The following is a 17,113-nucleotide window of genomic DNA, read 5'->3' on the forward strand; positions in this document are numbered from 1 at the left end:
CCTCCACAGCACACACAAATTAGCCTTGAGGACATTGTTTTTCCTGAACACACTGGGAGTTTCAGAGTGATACACCAATAAAGGCTTCACTTTGCAATCATCACTAGCATTGGCACACATCAAGAGAGTAAGCCTGTCTTTCATAGGCTTATGTCCTGGGAGTGCCTTTTCCTCCTGAGTAATGTACGTCCTGTTTGGCATTTTCTTCCAAAACAGGCCTGTTTCATCACAATTAAACACTTGTTCAGGTTTCAGTCCTTCACTGTCTATGTACTCCTTGAATTCCTGCACATATTTTTCAGCTGCTTTGTGGTTCGAACTGGCAGCCTCACCATGCCTTATCACACTATGTATGCCACTACGATTCTTAAATCTCTCAAACCAACCTTTGCTGGCCTTAAATTCACTCACATCATCACTAGTTGCAGGCATTTTTCTAATTAAAACGTCATGCAACTTCCTAGCCTTTTCACATATGATCGCCTGAGAGATGCTATCTCCTGCTATCTGTTTTTCGTTTATCCACACCAATAACAGTCTCTCAACATCTTCTATCACTTGCGATCTCTGTTTCGAAAACAAAGTTGCACCTTTGGCAAGAACAGCTTCCTTGATTGCCGTTTTCTTGGCCACAATAGTAGCAATGGTTGATTGGGGTTTTGTGTACAACTTGGCCAGCTCGGAGACATGCAGTCCACTTTCATACTTAGCAATGATCTCTTTCTTCATATCCATAGTAATTCTCTCTCTTTTTGCTGTAGGGTTGGCACTAGAAGCTTTCTTGGGGCCCATGGTGACTTACTTTGCATGTGCAATCACTAAAAAGGCTGTGATAATATGAAATGTTCCAATTGTATGTTTGTAAGCGACCACGGTGGCTGGCTTGTAAACACTGGCACCCAAGGAACAAGTGAGGCTGGCTCAGGCCACACGTGGATGCATCTTGAACGAACTGCGTTGAGCAAGCTTTTTAGTGCTTGCCGAGGCAAAATTTTTGCATTAAAATGTATCGCTAGGCGGATTTAACGTTATGTGATGCATTCGTTAGGCAAGGCTCCACTGTAGTTGACTCACATTCATCGGGTAGCACGGAGAATGCATTAGAGGCTTCCAAAACAGTTTCCACAGCGGTCTCTTTCTTCTTCATCATTTCTACCTTTCCATCCGTCTTCTTGATCATCAACTTCATTCCATGCTGTCCAGCCACTGTCCAGGTTTCCTTCTTGACCTGAGGATTCTCAAGAGGAGGACTACTACAAATCCTCTTGTTGTCCTCAGTCAATCGCCGTATCTCTATCTTCGCTACCCTCAGTTCCTCCTTAAGCTGCTGGTAAAGTTCCTCGATGGAGGGTATCTTGGTTCACTAGACATGTCCTCACTGATCCCATTACCATTCATGATGTCAAGCTGGCTAACAGTATCCTCCATCCCAGCCCCAAGAAAACAAACCCTCTGTCTCCTACTCCTATCCTTCAAGCAGAAGGCTCTATCCATATACCTAGCCTGGCTATCCCCAACAACAAAAATATTTTTACCTTCCTTGGTGTCGTTCGTCATTTCACCTACACAGATCTAGTCGCAGCCTCCACAAGGTATAGTGTAAACCCCTGCATTGACTGGGTCATGGTGCTTGGATTTTGTCTTGGTTAGATCCTTAGCTGAAGTGCTGGAAGCGATGGCGACTCTAGTGTTAGCTTGTAAAAGTACTCTAGAAACGTTCAGTGCAACCTGGCTGTTAGGAAGAATTATAACTTTGTTAGGAGTGGTGTTGGTGCTCTTCAGATCATTAATTCTCCACGTACCAACACCACTTCTAACAAAGTATATAGTTCTGTCTTCCAATTATATTCTTGAATTTGTATTGATAAAGCCACTGGATGGCAAAATGTCTACAATAAGACACCCAAGTATCTACCTCCACAACCATGACCATCAAGGACATTACCAGTAATAGATAGGACAACCTTCCATCCTCTGCAGGGGTATACATAATCCCTTGTAATGACTGCAGCAAATTATACATGGGCAAAACATCAAGAGACCTCCAAACGCGTATTTCAGAACATCAGTACACAGGCAGATCTGGCAATTCGAGGAATGCCTGTATCCAACACCGAAATTCACACAACCATTTAATCAACTACAGAAATGCAAGACTTATCACCAGAGAAGACAACACTCAACACCGAAGAATCCTGGAATCATCACTTATGTCTATATACAACAACTTCACCCAGAACAACAGCTTCTATAACATAGCTGAACCCCTTGCCAAGAAACTTCTTTATCGCTATCCCACATAAGAATGGAGGAGCACTGCAGAAGGTCTACTCATATACTTATCCAATCTCTCAAGCCACCCAAGATATTAGACTCTATAACCCTACTCGGTAGATTGTCACATGCAGCATTTTCCACCTGACCAAGCACTCTCAATCTGACTTCATCCTATAAATACTCAGGTACCTTCCACCCAGGTGGATCTGTTTGTGACTTTATAAATCCCACTGTGTGGGCAAAACATTGTCAATTAAGGATCACATTATACTGCATATGTGTATATTTCCATTGTGTCAGTATTTTATTCCATTTATTTCCACACCCAGACGTTGCACATGTGTCTTAATTTTTCATCTTCTCAGTATTGTATAGTGTTCGTGTGATGAATGGTTTTGAAAACTGACAAGTTGAAGATTGAGACACTTATGCAACATATGGGAATCTTTATTTAGGAAACGTTTTGCCACACAGTGGATTCAACAGTCCAATACAAAGCAGAAGGGTGTAAGGAGAGGAGGAGTTTGAGGTAATCAGTCCCTCAGCCTGAAGTCGATGTGATCAGTCCATCAATCTTGTAGATTGTACATCATAGGGCCTTAGACGTTGCTTATATACTGTAGTCAGGTGAGGTGAAGCAAGAGAAGGTGTGGTCACAGTGATACCATCTACTAGTCAAAGTAGGTCTTCGTCCAAAGGTTGGACTAGTTTTGAAGAATTCTTTGTATCAAGATCCCATGATGAAGCAGTGTGTGACAGTTGTGATGAATGGTTTTGAAAACCGACTAGTTGAACATTGAACGGTGTACACTGTTCATGTACCGTTCTATTGAAGAACTGAGGTTCTTCAATAGAACATTTGAGGCAGTAGACAGTAATAAAGAATATGATATTCTTTATTTGGATTTTAGTAAAGCCTTCGATAGAGTACCTCACAAGAGACTCTAAAGAAAAGTGGCAGCTCATGGTATAGGAGGTAAAGTTCTAGCATGGATAGAGGCATGGCTTACCAATATAAGCAGAGAGTTTCCATTTATGGGGTCAAATCTGAATGGGGATTAGTCACTAGTGGTGTTCCACAAGAATCAGTTTTAGCCCCCTCTCTTGTTCATAATTTACATTAATGACCTTGATGAAGGGATTACGAGTGACGAGCAAATTTGCTGATGATACAAAGTTAGGGCATATGATTCATTCTTAGGAGGATAGCAATGAACTCCAGGAGGATTTGAACAAATTAATGTCTTGGTCTGAAAAATGGCAGATGAAGTTCAATGTGGATAAGTGTAAGATACTAGTCCTTGATAATGAAAATAACCCTCGAAGTTAAAAAGTAGGTGAAGTAGAGCTTGATCATACAGAATGTGAAAAAGACATGGGAGTCATGGTAAGCAGAAATCTAAAGCCAAGACAGCAGTGCCTAAGTGTGTGCAACAAGGCTAACAGATTACTAGGATTTATCTCAAGAAGTATAAGTAACAGAAGTCACATTCATCAGGTAGCACGGAGAATGGGTTCGATGTTTCCTCAACAGTTTCCTGGATCTTCGTTGATCTACCTCTCCATCCGTCCTCTTGATCCTTAACTTTGTCCCATGCTTTCCAGCCACTATCCAGGTTCCTTTCTTGGCTTGAGGATTCTCAACAGGAGGATTACTACAGATCTTCTTGTTTTCCTCAGTCAGTCGCTGTATCTCAAGCTTAGCCATCCTTAGTTCTTCCTTTAGCCGCTGGTAGAGTTGCTCAAGAGAGGACATCTTGTTCAGATTCACAGAAAGCACTCAAGACACGTCTTCACAAAGTTAAGTACAGGTCACCACCGAGTATCTCATGGAGAGGCGCCCTGTTCCTCTCTGTGAGAATTGTCAGGTTCCAGTATCTGTTAGTCGCATTCTGTTGGATTGCCCACTCTATCAACGAGCACACAGAATTTACCTCTGTCGTCATTTCTGGCCTGCTGCTCTTTCTTTACCTTCCCTTCTTGCTAATGGACCCTCCTTTAATCCGGACTCTCTCATTGACTTTTTGACAACAACTGATTTACTCCACAAACTCTGATGATGATGCCTTTATCGCTCCCCTCAGCGCTTTCTACCTCAATCTCTTGCTACCCTCTGCCCATGCACTATCCACTGCCCCGCTGTACTCCATAACCTACTGATCATCTCTCTCCCTCTTGCTACCCGATACCCTCACATCCTTCCCTGCCCTGCAGTGCTATATAACCCTTGTGGTTTAGCGCTTCTTTTTTATTATAATAATAAGCTATAGGTAGTAGGTTGGTAGACAGCAACCACCCAGGGAAGTACTACCGTCCTGCCAGATGACTGTGAAACAGAAACCTGTAACTGTTTTGCATGATGGTAGGATTGCTGGTTTCTTTTTCTGTCTCATAAACACGCTAGATAACAGGGATATCTTGCTACTCCTACTTACACTTTGGTCACACTTCACAGACACGCACATGCATATATATATACATACATCTAGGTTTTTCTCCTTTTTCTAAATAGTTCTTGTTCCTCTTTATTTCTTCTATTGTCCATGGGGAAGTGGAAAATAATTTTTCCTCCGTAAGCCATGCGTGTCGTATGAGGCGACTAAAATGCCGGGAGCAATGGGCTAGTAACCCCTTCTCCTGTAGACATTTACTAAAAAAGAGAAGAAGAAAAACTTTATAAAACTGGGATGCTTAAATGTGCGTGGATGTAGTGCGGATGACAAGAAACAGATGATTGCTGATGTTATGAATGAAAAGAAGTTGGATGTCCTGGCCCTAAGAGAAACAAAGCTGAAGGGGGTAGGGGAGTTTCGGTGGGGAGAAATAAATGGGATTAAATCTGGAGTATCTGAGAGAGTTAGAGCAAAGGAAGGGATAGCAGTAATGTTGAATGATCAGTTATGGAAGGAGAAAAGAGAATATGAATGTGTAAATTCAAGAATTATGTGGATTAAAGTAAAGGTTGGATGCGAGAAGTGGATCATAATAAGCGTGTATGCACCTGGAGAAGAGAGAAATGCAGAGGAGAGAGAGAGATTTTGGGAGATGTTAAGTGAATGTATAGGAGCCTTTGAACCAAGTGAGAGAGTAATTGTGGTAGGGGACCTGAATGCTAAAGTAGGAGAAACTTTTAGAGAGGGTGTGGTAGGTAAGTTTGGGGTGCCAGGTGTAAATGATAATGGGAGCCCTTTGATTGAACTTTGTATAGAAAGGGGTTTAGTTATAGGTAATACATATTTTAAGAAAAAGAGGATAAATATGTATACAAGATATGATGTAGGGCGAAATGACAGTAGTTTGTTGGATTATGTATTGGTAGATAAAAGACTGTTGAGTAGACTTCAGGATGTACATGTTTATAGAGGGGCCACAGATATATCAGATCACTTTCTAGTTGTAGCTACACTGAGAGTAAAAGGTAGATGGGATACAAGGAGAATAGAAGCATCAGGGAAGAGAGAGGTGAAGGTTTATAAACTAAAACAGGAGGCAGTTAGGGTAAGATATAAACAGCTATTGGAGGATAGATGGGCTAATGAGAGCATAGGCAATGGGATCGAAGAGGTATGGGGTAGGTTTAAAAATGTAGTGTTAGAGTGTTCAGCAGAAGTTTGTGGTTACAGGAAAGTGGGTGCGGGAGGGAAGAGGAGCGATTGGTGGAATGATGATGTGAAGAGAGTAGTAAGGGAGAAAAAGTTAGCATATGAGAAGTTTTTACAAAGTAGAAGTGATGCAAGGAGGGAAGAGTATATGGAGAAAAAGAGAGAGGTTAAGAGAGTGGTGAAGCAATGTAAAAAGAGAGCAAATGAGAGAGTGGGTGAGATGTTATCAACAAATTTTGTTGAAAATAAGAAAAAGTTTTGGAGTGAGATTAACAAGTTAAGAAAGCCTAGAGAACAAATGGATTTGTCATAAAGATAGAAATGTTAAAAGCAGGTGGGGATATAGTTTTGGAGTGGTTGGTGCAATTATTTAATAAATGTATAGAAGAGGGTAAGGTACCTAGGGATTGGCAGAGAGCATGCATAGTTCCTTTGTATAAAGGCAAAGGGGATAAAAGAGAGTGCAAAAATTATAGGGGGATAAGTCTGTTGAGTATACCTGGCAAAGTGTATGGTAGAGTTATTATTGAAAGAATTAAGAGTGAGACGGAGAATAGGATAGCAGATGAACAAGGAGGCTTTAGGAAAGGTAGGGGGTGTGTGGACCAGGTGTTTGCAGTGAAACATATAAGTGAACGGTATTTACATAAGGCTAAAGAGGTCTTTGTGGCATTTATGGATTTGGAAAAGGCGTATGACAGGGTGGATAGGGGGGCAATGTGGCAGATGTTGCAGGTGTATGGTGTAGGAGGTAGGTTACTGAAAGCAGTGAAGAGTTTTTACGAGGATAGTGAGGCTCAAGTTAGAGTATGTAGGAAAGAGGGAAATTATTTCCCAGTAAAAGTAGGCCTTAGACAAGGATGTGTGATGTCACCGTGGTTGTTTAATATATTTATAGATGGGGTTGTAAGAGAAGTAAATGCGAGGGTCTTGGCAAGAGGCGTGGAGTTAAAAGATAAAGAATCACACATAAAGTGGGAGTTGTCACAGTTGCTCTTTGCTGATGACACTGTGCTCTTGGGAGATTCTGAAGAGAAGTTGCAGAGATTGGTGGATGAATTTGGTAGGGTGTGCAAAAGAAGAAAATTGAAAGTGAATACAGGAAAGAGTAAGGTTATGAGGATAACAAAAAGATTAGGTGATGAAAGATTGGATATCAGATTGGAGGGAGAGAGTATGGAGGAGGTGAATGTATTCAGATATTTGGGAGTGGACGTGTCAGCGGATGGGTCTATGAAAGATGAGGTGAATCATAGAATTGATGAGGGGAAAAGGGTGAGTGGTGCACTTAGGAGTCTGTGGAGACAAAGAACTTTGTCCTTGGAGGCAAAGAGGGGAATGTATGAGAGTATAGTTTTACCAACGCTCTTATATGGGTGTGAAGCATGGGTGATGAATGTTGCAGCGAGGAGAAGGCTGGAGGCAGTGGAGATGTCATGTCTGAGAGCAATGTGTGGTGTGAATATAATGCCGAGAATTCGTAGTTTGGAAGTTAGGAGGAGGTGCGAGATTACCAAAACTGTTGTTCAGAGGGCTGAGGAAGGGTTGTTGAGGTGGTTCGGACATGTGGAGAGAATGGAGCGAAACAGAATAACTTCAAGAGTGTATCAGTCTGTAGTGGAAGGAAGGCGGGGTAGGGGTCGGCCTCGGAAAGGTTGGAGGGAGGGGGTAAAGGAGGTTTTGTGTGCGAGGGGCTTGGACTTCCAGCAGGCATGCGTGAGTGTGTTTGATAGGAGTGAATGGAGACAAATGGTTTTTAATACTTGACGTGCTGTTGGAGTATGAGCAAAGTAACATTTATGAAGGGGTTCAGGGAAACCGGCAGGCCGGACTTGAGTCCTGGAGATGGGAAGTACAGTGCCTGCACTCTGAAGGAGGGGTGTTAATGTTGCAGTTTAAAAACTGTAGTGTAAAGCACCCTTCTGGCAAGACAGTGATGGAGTGAATGATGGTGAAAGTTTTTCTTTTTCGGGCCACCCTGCCTTGGTGGGAATCGGCCAGTGTGATAATAAAAAAAAAAAAAAAAAAAAGCTTTGATAATTCTATTAACTCATGTGCAAGTCCCACTCAAATCTAACCCCTCTCACTTGTTTATTTATCCTACCTAAATTTGAAACTACCCAAGGTTGAATAAATACATGAGTGAGAGAGGTTGGATTTGAGTGGGACTTGCACATGAGTTAACAGAATTATCAAAGCTTATTGCTTGGGTAGAATTGAAAATTGGATTGGGCAAATATTCTGTTAATGGGATGGATTGTGAAGGACCTGTCTAGTATGGGCCACCAGGCATGCTGCAGTGTTCCTCCTTTCTTTTTATCATCACTGTCATGGCTGGAAACTGCGCTTGCCTGTCTTTGCATTTGGCACACCCTTCTTACTCATGGGTATTTCATGGAGAGTCGCCCAGTTCCACTCTCTGGAAATTGTCAGGTTCCAATTTCAGTTTGCCATATTCTTTTGAACTGTCCTGTCTATCATCGAGCACACATCATCACTCGAACACCCTTACTTTATCTTCCCTCCTAGCTGATGCCTCAGCCTTTGACACAGACTTGCTCTTTGACTTTTTGACTGCAATAGATTTATTACATGGTCTTTATTTGTACTTCTTTTAGCACTCCTCATCGCCCTCACAAACTTTACCTCCGTTATAATCCCTACCCTGCAGTGTTTTATGACCCTGGTGAGTTTAGCCCTTGGTTTTGATTATAATAATAATTTGGAAGGATTCTAAGATCGCCAGTCACCTGGACACCCAACAGTTGCACAACCCAGGGCAGCATGGGTTTAGAGCAGGTCGCTGCTGCCTCTCACAATGACTGAACCACTACGACGTTGTCTTAGATGCATTGGAGGACAAACAAAATGCAGATGTAGTGCGCGCGCACACACACACACATACACGTGGTCATCCATCCCCTTTCTTCTCCCAGGAAAGTATAAACACCAATTCTCTCTTTTCCTCCATGTGGGAAAGGAAAGCATCTGCCCTCTGGTGAAAGTAACACTGACTTGCAGAAGACTTCAACAAGTGCAATCATGGTTTAATAGCACAAAATGTGTGATAAAGGACTGACAGGAAAAGTGGGTAGATGGATCTATAACTTCCTAACAATTTTTTTTTTTTATTATCACACTGGCCGATTCCCACCAAGGCAGGGTGGCCCGAAAAAGAAAAACTTTCACCATCATTCACTCCATCACTGTCTTGCCAGAAGGGTGCTTTACACTACAGTTTTTAAACTGCAACATTAACACCCCTCCTTCAGAGTGCAGGCACTGTACTTCCCATCTCCAGGACTCAAGTCCGGCCTGCCGGTTTCCCTGAATCCCTTCATAAATGTTACTTTGCTCACACTCCAACAGCACGTCAAGTATTAAAAACCATTTGTCTCCATTCACTCCTATCAAACACGCTCATGCATGCCTCCTGGAAGTCCAAGCCCCTCGCACACAAAACCTCCTTTACCCCCTCCCTCCAACCTTTCCTAGGCCGACCCCTACCCCGCCTTCCTTCCACTACAGACTGATACACTCTTGAAGTCATTCTGTTTCGCTCCATTCTCTCTACATGTCCGAACCACCTCAACAACCCTTCCTCAGCCCTCTGGACAACAGTTTTGGTAATCCCGCACCTCCTCCTAACTTCCAAACTACGAATTCTCTGCATTATATTCACACCACACATTGCCCTCACACATGACATCTCCACTGCCTCCAGCCTTCTCCTCGCTGCAACATTCATCACCCACGCTTCACACCCATATAAGAGCGTTGGTAAAACTATACTCTCATACATTCCCCTCTTTGCCTCCAAGGACAAAGTTCTTTGTCTCCACAGACTCCTAAGTGCACCACTCACTCTTTTTCCCTCATCAATTCTATGATTCACCTCATCTTTCATAGACCCATCCGCTGACACGTCCACTCCCAAATATCTGAATACATTCACCTCCTCCATACTCTCTCCCTCCAATCTGATATTCAATCTTTCATCACCTAATCTTTTTGTTATCCTCATAACCTTACTCTTTCCTGTATTCACCTTTAATTTTCTTCTTTTGCACACCCTACCAAATTCATCCACCAATCTCTGCAACTTCTCTTCAGAATCTCCCAAGAGCACAGTGTCATCAGCAAAGAGCAGCTGTGACAACTCCCACTTTGTGTGTGATTCTTTATCTTTTAACTCCACGCCTCTTGCCAAGACCCTCGCATTTACTTCTCTTACAACCCCATCTATAAATATATTAAACAACCACGGTGACATCACACATCCTTGTCTAAGGCCTACTTTTACTGGGAAAAAATTTCCCTCTTTCCTACATACTCTAACTTGAGCCTCACTATCCTCGTAAAAACTCTTCACTGCTTTCAGTAACCTACCTCCTACACCATACACCTGCAACATCTGCCACATTGCCCCCCTATCCACCCTGTCATACGCCTTTTCCAAATCCATAAATGCCACAAAGACCTCTTTAGCCTTATCTAAATACTGTTCACTTATATGTTTCACTGTAAACACCTGGTCCACACACCCCCTACCTTTCCTAAAGCCTCCTTGTTCATCTGCTATCCTATTCTCCGTCTTACTCTTAATTCTTTCAATTATAACTCTACCATACACTTTACCAGGTACACTCAACAGACTTATCCCCCTATAATTTTTGCACTCTCTTTTATCCCCTTTGCCTTTATACAAAGGAACTATGCATGCTCTCTGCCAATCCCTAGGTACCTTACCCTCTTCCATACATTTATTAAATAATTGCACCAACCACTCCAAAACTATATCCCCACCTGCTTTTAACATTTCTATCTTTATCCCATCAATCCCGGCTGCCTTACCCCCTTTCATTTTACCTACTGCCTCACGAACTTCCCCCACACTCACAACTGGCTCTTCCTCACTCCTACAAGATGTTATTCCTCCTTGCCCTATACACGAAATCACAGCTTCCCTATCTTCATCAACATTTAACAATTCCTCAAAATATTCCCTCCATCTTCCCAATACCTCTAACTCTCCATTTAATAACTCTCCTCTCCTATTTTTAACTGACAAATCCATTTGTTCTCTAGGCTTTCTTAACTTGTTAATCTCACTCCAAAACTTTTTCTTATTTTCAACAAAATTTGTTGATAACATCTCACCCACTCTCTCATTTGCTCTCTTTTTACATTGCTTCACCACTCTCTTAACCTCTCTCTTTTTCTCCATATACTCTTCCCTCCTTGCATCACTTCTACTTTGTAAAAACTTCTCATATGCTAACTTTTTCTCCCTTACTACTCTCTTTACATCATCATTCCACCAATCGCTCCTCTTCCCTCCTGCACCCACTTTCCTGTAACCACAAACTTCTGCTGAACACTCTAACACTACATTTTTAATCCTACCCCATACCTCTTCGACCCCATTGCCTATGCTCTCATTTGCCCATCTATCCTCCAATAGCTGTTTATATCTTACCCTAACTGCCTCCTCTTTTAGTTTATAAACCTTCACCTCTCTCTTCCCTGATGCTTCTATTCTCCTTGTATCCCATCTACCTTTTACTCTCAGTGTAGCTACAACTAGAAAGTGATCTGATATATCTGTGGCCCCTCTATAAACATGTACATCCTGAAGTCTACTCAGCAGTCTTTTATCTACCAATACATAATCCAACAAACTACTGTCATTTCGCCCTACATCATATCTTGTATACTTATTTATCCTCTTTTTCTTAAAATATGTAACAAATAGTACACAAATAGTATAGCTCCTTGATAGTCAGCGGCAGAACTGTAAGGTTGAGCCCATGAGTAACTTGTATACAGGCATTTAGCTGTTAAACCCACTTCATTTAAGTAATTATTTTTTAATAACTGATTTGTTTGAGTTTCAGTCTAGAGTTGCATAAAAATATTATAGCTGTTATTAATGCAGTTTTTCCTATTGCTATTGTTCCAGCATCGAGTGACTAAACTGGCTCCACGTGAACAGAGCGAGGATGACTTGGCTAGTCTTTTTGAGTGCTCCATGAAGATCTATTAATGAACGTGGTAGAAGTGAAGAGTTTGGCTTTCCATCAAGTCAAAACCATTGAACTAATTACACAGCAACAAAATTCAAGTTTGAAAAATATACAGTGGACCCCCACCTTACGATATTAATCCGTTCCTGAAAGCTCATCGTATGCTGAAATTATCATAAGGTGAATTAATTTTCCCCACAAGAAATAATGGAAATCAAATTAATCCATTCCTGACACCCCAAAGTATGAAAAAAAGAAATTTTTTACCACATGAAATATTAATTTTAATACACACAAACTGACACTTACCTTCATTGAAGATCTGGTGATGATTGATGGGATGGGAGGAGGGGAGAGTGTGGAAGTTGTTAATGTTTAGAAGGGGAATCCCCTTCCATTAGGACTTTAGGTAGCACGTCCTTTTCTGGGGTTACTTCCCTTCTTCTTTTAATGCCACTAGGACCAGCTTGAGAGTCACTGGGCCTCTGTCGCACAACATAGAGGCCTGTACCTCCCGTTCCTTTATGATTTGTCTAAAGTGGTTCACAACATTGTCATTGTAATAGTCACCAGCACGGCTTGAAATAGCTGTGTGAGGGTGATTTTCATCCATAAAGGTTTGCACTTCAAGCCACTTTGCACACATTTCCTTAATCTTTGAAGTAGGCAACTTCTTCAATTTTTCTCTCCCCTTCTCCAAAGCAGTTTCCTCAGGTCTGGCCTCGTGCTGTTGAAAATGATCTTGCAGCTCATCAGTGGTTAGTTCTTCATTGTCCTCCTCCACCAACTCTTCCACATCCTCCCCACTAACCTCCAACCCCAAGGACTTCCCCAATGCCACAATTGATTCCACAACTGGCATACGCTTCTCAGGGTTAGAATCAAAAACTTCAAAATCCCTTTTGTCTTCACATTCTGGCCACAGTTTCTTCCAAGCAGAGTTCAAGGTCCTCTTAGTCACTTCCTTCCAAGCTTTACCTATAAGGTTTACACAATTGAGGATGCTGAATGATCTTTCCAAAACTCTCTTAGAGTCAATCGAGTGTCTGTGGTCACTACAAAGCACTTTTGAAACATAGCTTTTGTGTTGAGTGTTTTGAAGTTTGAAATGACCTGCTGGTCCATGGGCTGCAGGAGAGGAGTGGTATTAGGAGGCAAAAACTTGACTTAATGAAGCTCATGTCCCCAGAAAGTTGCTCTGCCAAGCCTGAAGGATGACCAGGAGCATTGTCTAATACCAGGAGGCACTTAAGGTCCAATTTATTTTCCAGGAAGTAATTTTTCACAGTGGGGACAAATGCATGGTGTAACCAGTCATAGAAAAAGTTCCTAGTGACCCATGCCTTACTGTTTGCCCTCCACAGCCCACACAAATTAGCCTTGAGGAAATTGTTTTGCCTGAACACTCTGGGAGTTTCAGAGTGATACACCAATAAAGGCTTCACTTTGCAATCAGCACTAGCATTAGCACACATCAAGAGAGTAAGCCTGTCTTTCATAGGCTTATGTCCTGGGAGTGCCTTTTCCTCCTGAGTAATGTAGGTCCTGTTTGGCAATTTCTTCCAAAACAGGCCTGTTTCGTCACAATTAAACACTTGTTCAGGTTTCAGTCCTTCACTGTCTATGTACTCCTTGAATTCTTTCACATATTTTTCAGCCGCTTTTTGGTCCGAACTGGCAGCCTCACCATGCCTTATCACACTATGTATGCCACTACGATTCTTAAATCTCTCAAACCAACCTCTGCTGGCCTTAAATTCACTCACATCACGACTAGTTGCAGGCATTTTTCTAATTAAATCGTCATGCAACTTCCTAGCCTTTTCACATATGATCGCTTAAGAGATGCTATCTCCTGCTAGCTGTTTTTTGTTTATCCACACCAATAACAGTCTCTCAACATCTTCGAGTACACTAATAACCCGCACATAGAGGAGAGGAGCTTACGACGACGTTTCGGTCTGACTTGGACCATTTACAGTCATACTAACCAGAGGTGGAGCAGGATGGCTATATATAGGCAGGAAGAGGTAGTGGTGGTAGTAGTGGAAGTAGTAGTAGTGGTAGTGGTAGTAGTGGGGAATTAAGGAGGAGGAGCCAGTCAAATGCAAAGAAAGGGGAGCACTGCAAGGGAGCTAGGTGCCCACAGAGGGAGAGCAAGTGCACAGGGGTGGGGGGAAGGGGAAGTGATGAAATAAATAGACTGCCTTCTCATGTGCTAAACGTAATTTCTTCTCTCCCAAACTCTCTACTCCTGGGAATTCTTCTGCCCTCTGCCTTCCCTACATTTCCGGTCTTTCTAATCTCAACAATTCTCTCCGTCCCTTAGACATCAAGCTTACTTTCCGCCAGACTAACACTCTTTGCACTAATCTCATTCATACCTCTCCTCCCTCTACAGATGTTCCTGGTGTCTACTTTATTTCTTGCTCCTCATGTCCTCTTCAGTACTTTGGAGAAACTTGTCAATCTCTTTCTGACAGACTTAGGGAGCACAAAAATAATGTTAGGCTTGCCGACACTAACAATGCTCTGTTCTGTCACGCCAGAGATCACAGCCATCCTATTGACTGGTCTTCCGCTAAAACTGTCTTCCCTACTTCCAACTCTAACAGTCGCCGTCTAGTTGAATCCTCTCTAATACACAACTTTCCTTGTATGAATCTTAGTCCTGGCTTTGTCTCTGTAGATGCCTTCCTCTCCCACTACATTGTAAAATGCTCCAAACTTCAGAACACGCATGACTTAACATGATTCCTCATTTTTTTCCCTCTTCTCCCTCTTCCCCTTTCCTCTTTCCTTTTTTTTTTTTTTTTTTTTTTTTTGTCTTTCTTCTGCCGCGTGTTTCTGTTCTTTCTTTATATATTTCATCACTTCCCCTTCCCCCCACCTCTGTGCACTTGCTCTCCCTCTGTGGGCTCCTAGCTCCCTTGCAGTGCTCCCCTTTCTTTGTATTTGACTGGCTCCTCTTCCTTAATTCCCCACTACTACCACTACTACTACTACTACTACTACTTCCACTACTACCACCACTACCACCACTACCTCTTCCTGCCTATATATATAGCCATCCTGCTCCACTTCTGGTTAGTGTGAATTTTTAAATGGTCCAAGTCGGACCGAAGCGTCGTCATAAGCTCCTCTCCTATGTGCGGGTTATTTGTGTATCGTTCCAGTCACGGTATTGTGCCTTTTATTGTTATTTATCATCTTCGAGTACTTACGATCTCTTATTCGAAAACAAAGTTGCACCTTTTCAAGAACAGCTTCCTTGATTGCCGTTTTCTTGGCCATGATAGTAGCGATGGTTGATTGGGGTTTTGTATACAACCTGGCCAGCTCTGAGACTCGCACTCCACTTTCGTACTTAGCAATTATTTCTTTCTTCATTTCCATAATAATTTTCACCTTTTTTACCGCACAGTTGACACTAGAAGCTTTCTTGCGGCCCATGGTGACTTATTTTGCAGGTACAGTCACTAAAAACGCTGTGATAATATGAGATGTTCCGATTGTATGCGTGGATGCGACCGCACTGGCTGGCTTGTAAACACTGGCACCCATAGGGCAGCTGGGGCGTGCTCAGGCCACACGTGGGACGTGCCTCGGATGAATCGCGTGAGGTGAGTTTTTTAGCGTGAGGTGAGGCAAAATTTTTGTGTTAAAATGTATCGTATGGTGGATTTAACGTAAGGTCATGCCATCGTGAGGTAGGGGTCCACTGTATATGCATGATTTGATATCTGATTCAGAGTATCATTAAAAGTATGATAATAAGTTTTGCTTATCACATAGCATTTTCTTTTATAGATTAAAAATTTATTCCATCATATTCAAACAAATTTATATACATTGGACCCCTCGCCTAACGAGGGCATCGCATAACATTAAATCTGCCTAGCGATACATTTTAATGCAAAAATTTTGCCTTGCCTATCGCTAAAAAACACGCTCAATGCTATTCGTCCAAGACGCGTCCACGTGCGGCCTAAGCCAGCCTCACTTGTTCCGTGGGTGGCGGTGTTTACAAGCCAGCCTCAGCGGTCACATCCAAGCATACAATCGGAACATTTCATATTATCACAGTGTTTTTAGTGATTTCACCTGCAAAATAAGTGACCATGGGCCCCAAGAGAGCTTCTAGTGCCAACCCTGTGGTAAAAAGGGTGAGAAATACTATCGTACCACAGTCAGCTGCTGCTGCACCTCAGTCAGCTGTTGCTGCACTACAGTCAGCTGTTGCTGCACCACCATCAGCTGTATTACTCGAAGATGTGGAGAGTGTGTTGTTGGTATGGCTTAACATGAAACAATTACCGAGAAACGATTAACCCCAAAGGGTTAGCCACCCAGGATAACCCAAGAAAGTCAGTGCATCATCGAGGACTATCTAACTTATTTCCATTGGGGTCCTTAATCTTGTCCCCCAGGATGCGACCCACAACAGTTGACTAACACCCAGGTGAACAGGAAAAAATGCCTGGAACTAGTGCTCATATTGGTGAGGTTAGTGGGGAGGATGTGAAAGAGCTGGTGGAGGAGGACAATGAAGAACTAACCACTGATGAGCTGCTAGATCATCTTCAACAGCAAGAGGCCAGACCTGAGGAAACTGCTTCGGAGGAGGGGAGAGAGAAATTGAAGAAGTTGCCTACTTCAAAGATTAAGGAAATGTGTGCAATGTGGCTTAAAGTGAAAACCTTTTTTGATAAAAATCACCCTGACATAGCTATTGCAAGCCGTGGTGGTGACTATTACACTGACAATGTTGTGAAACACTTTAGGAAAGTCATAAAGGAACGAGAGGTTCAGGCCTCTATGGACAGATATGTTGTGCAACAGAGGTCCAGTGACTCTGAAGTTGGTCCTAGTGGCATTAAAAGAAGAAGGGAAGTAACCCCGGAAAAAGACTTGCTACCTCAAGTCTTAATGGAAGGGGATTCCCCTTCTAAACACTAAGACCATCCACACTCTCCCCTCCTCCCATCCCATCAATCATCACCAGATCTTCAATAAAGGTAAGTGTCATGTATTGTACATCTCTTCTTCAGTTTGTGTATTAAAATTAATATTTCATATGGTAAAAAAAATTTTTCATACTTTGGGGTGTCTTGCATGGATTAATTTGATTTCCATTATTTCTTATGGGGAAAATTAATTCGCCTAACGATAATTTCGCCTATCGTTGAGCTCTCAGGAACAGATTAA

At 42.3% G+C, this 17,113-nt stretch overlaps 1 protein-coding gene across 2 annotated transcripts in view; it reads left to right on the forward strand.

Moving 5' to 3' along the window:
• T3dh (Type III alcohol dehydrogenase) overlaps positions 1–17,113 on the forward strand; it is a 186,279-nt gene that overhangs the window by 65,996 nt on the left and 103,170 nt on the right. Inside the window, exon 2 of one of the 2 annotated variants that reach the window (XR_011394443.1) lies at positions 11,842–13,964. The exons of the other annotated variant lie outside the window; for it this stretch is intronic. The gene's annotated coding sequence lies outside the window, so the exon portion shown is untranslated. Of the gene's footprint in view, positions 1–11,841; positions 13,965–17,113 lie in introns of those variants that run through there. 2 annotated transcript variants of the gene reach the window in all.

This window comes from Cherax quadricarinatus, chromosome 86, assembly GCF_038502225.1.
Source record: "Cherax quadricarinatus isolate ZL_2023a chromosome 86, ASM3850222v1, whole genome shotgun sequence".
Classification (NCBI taxonomy): Eukaryota; Metazoa; Arthropoda; class Malacostraca; order Decapoda; family Parastacidae; genus Cherax; species Cherax quadricarinatus.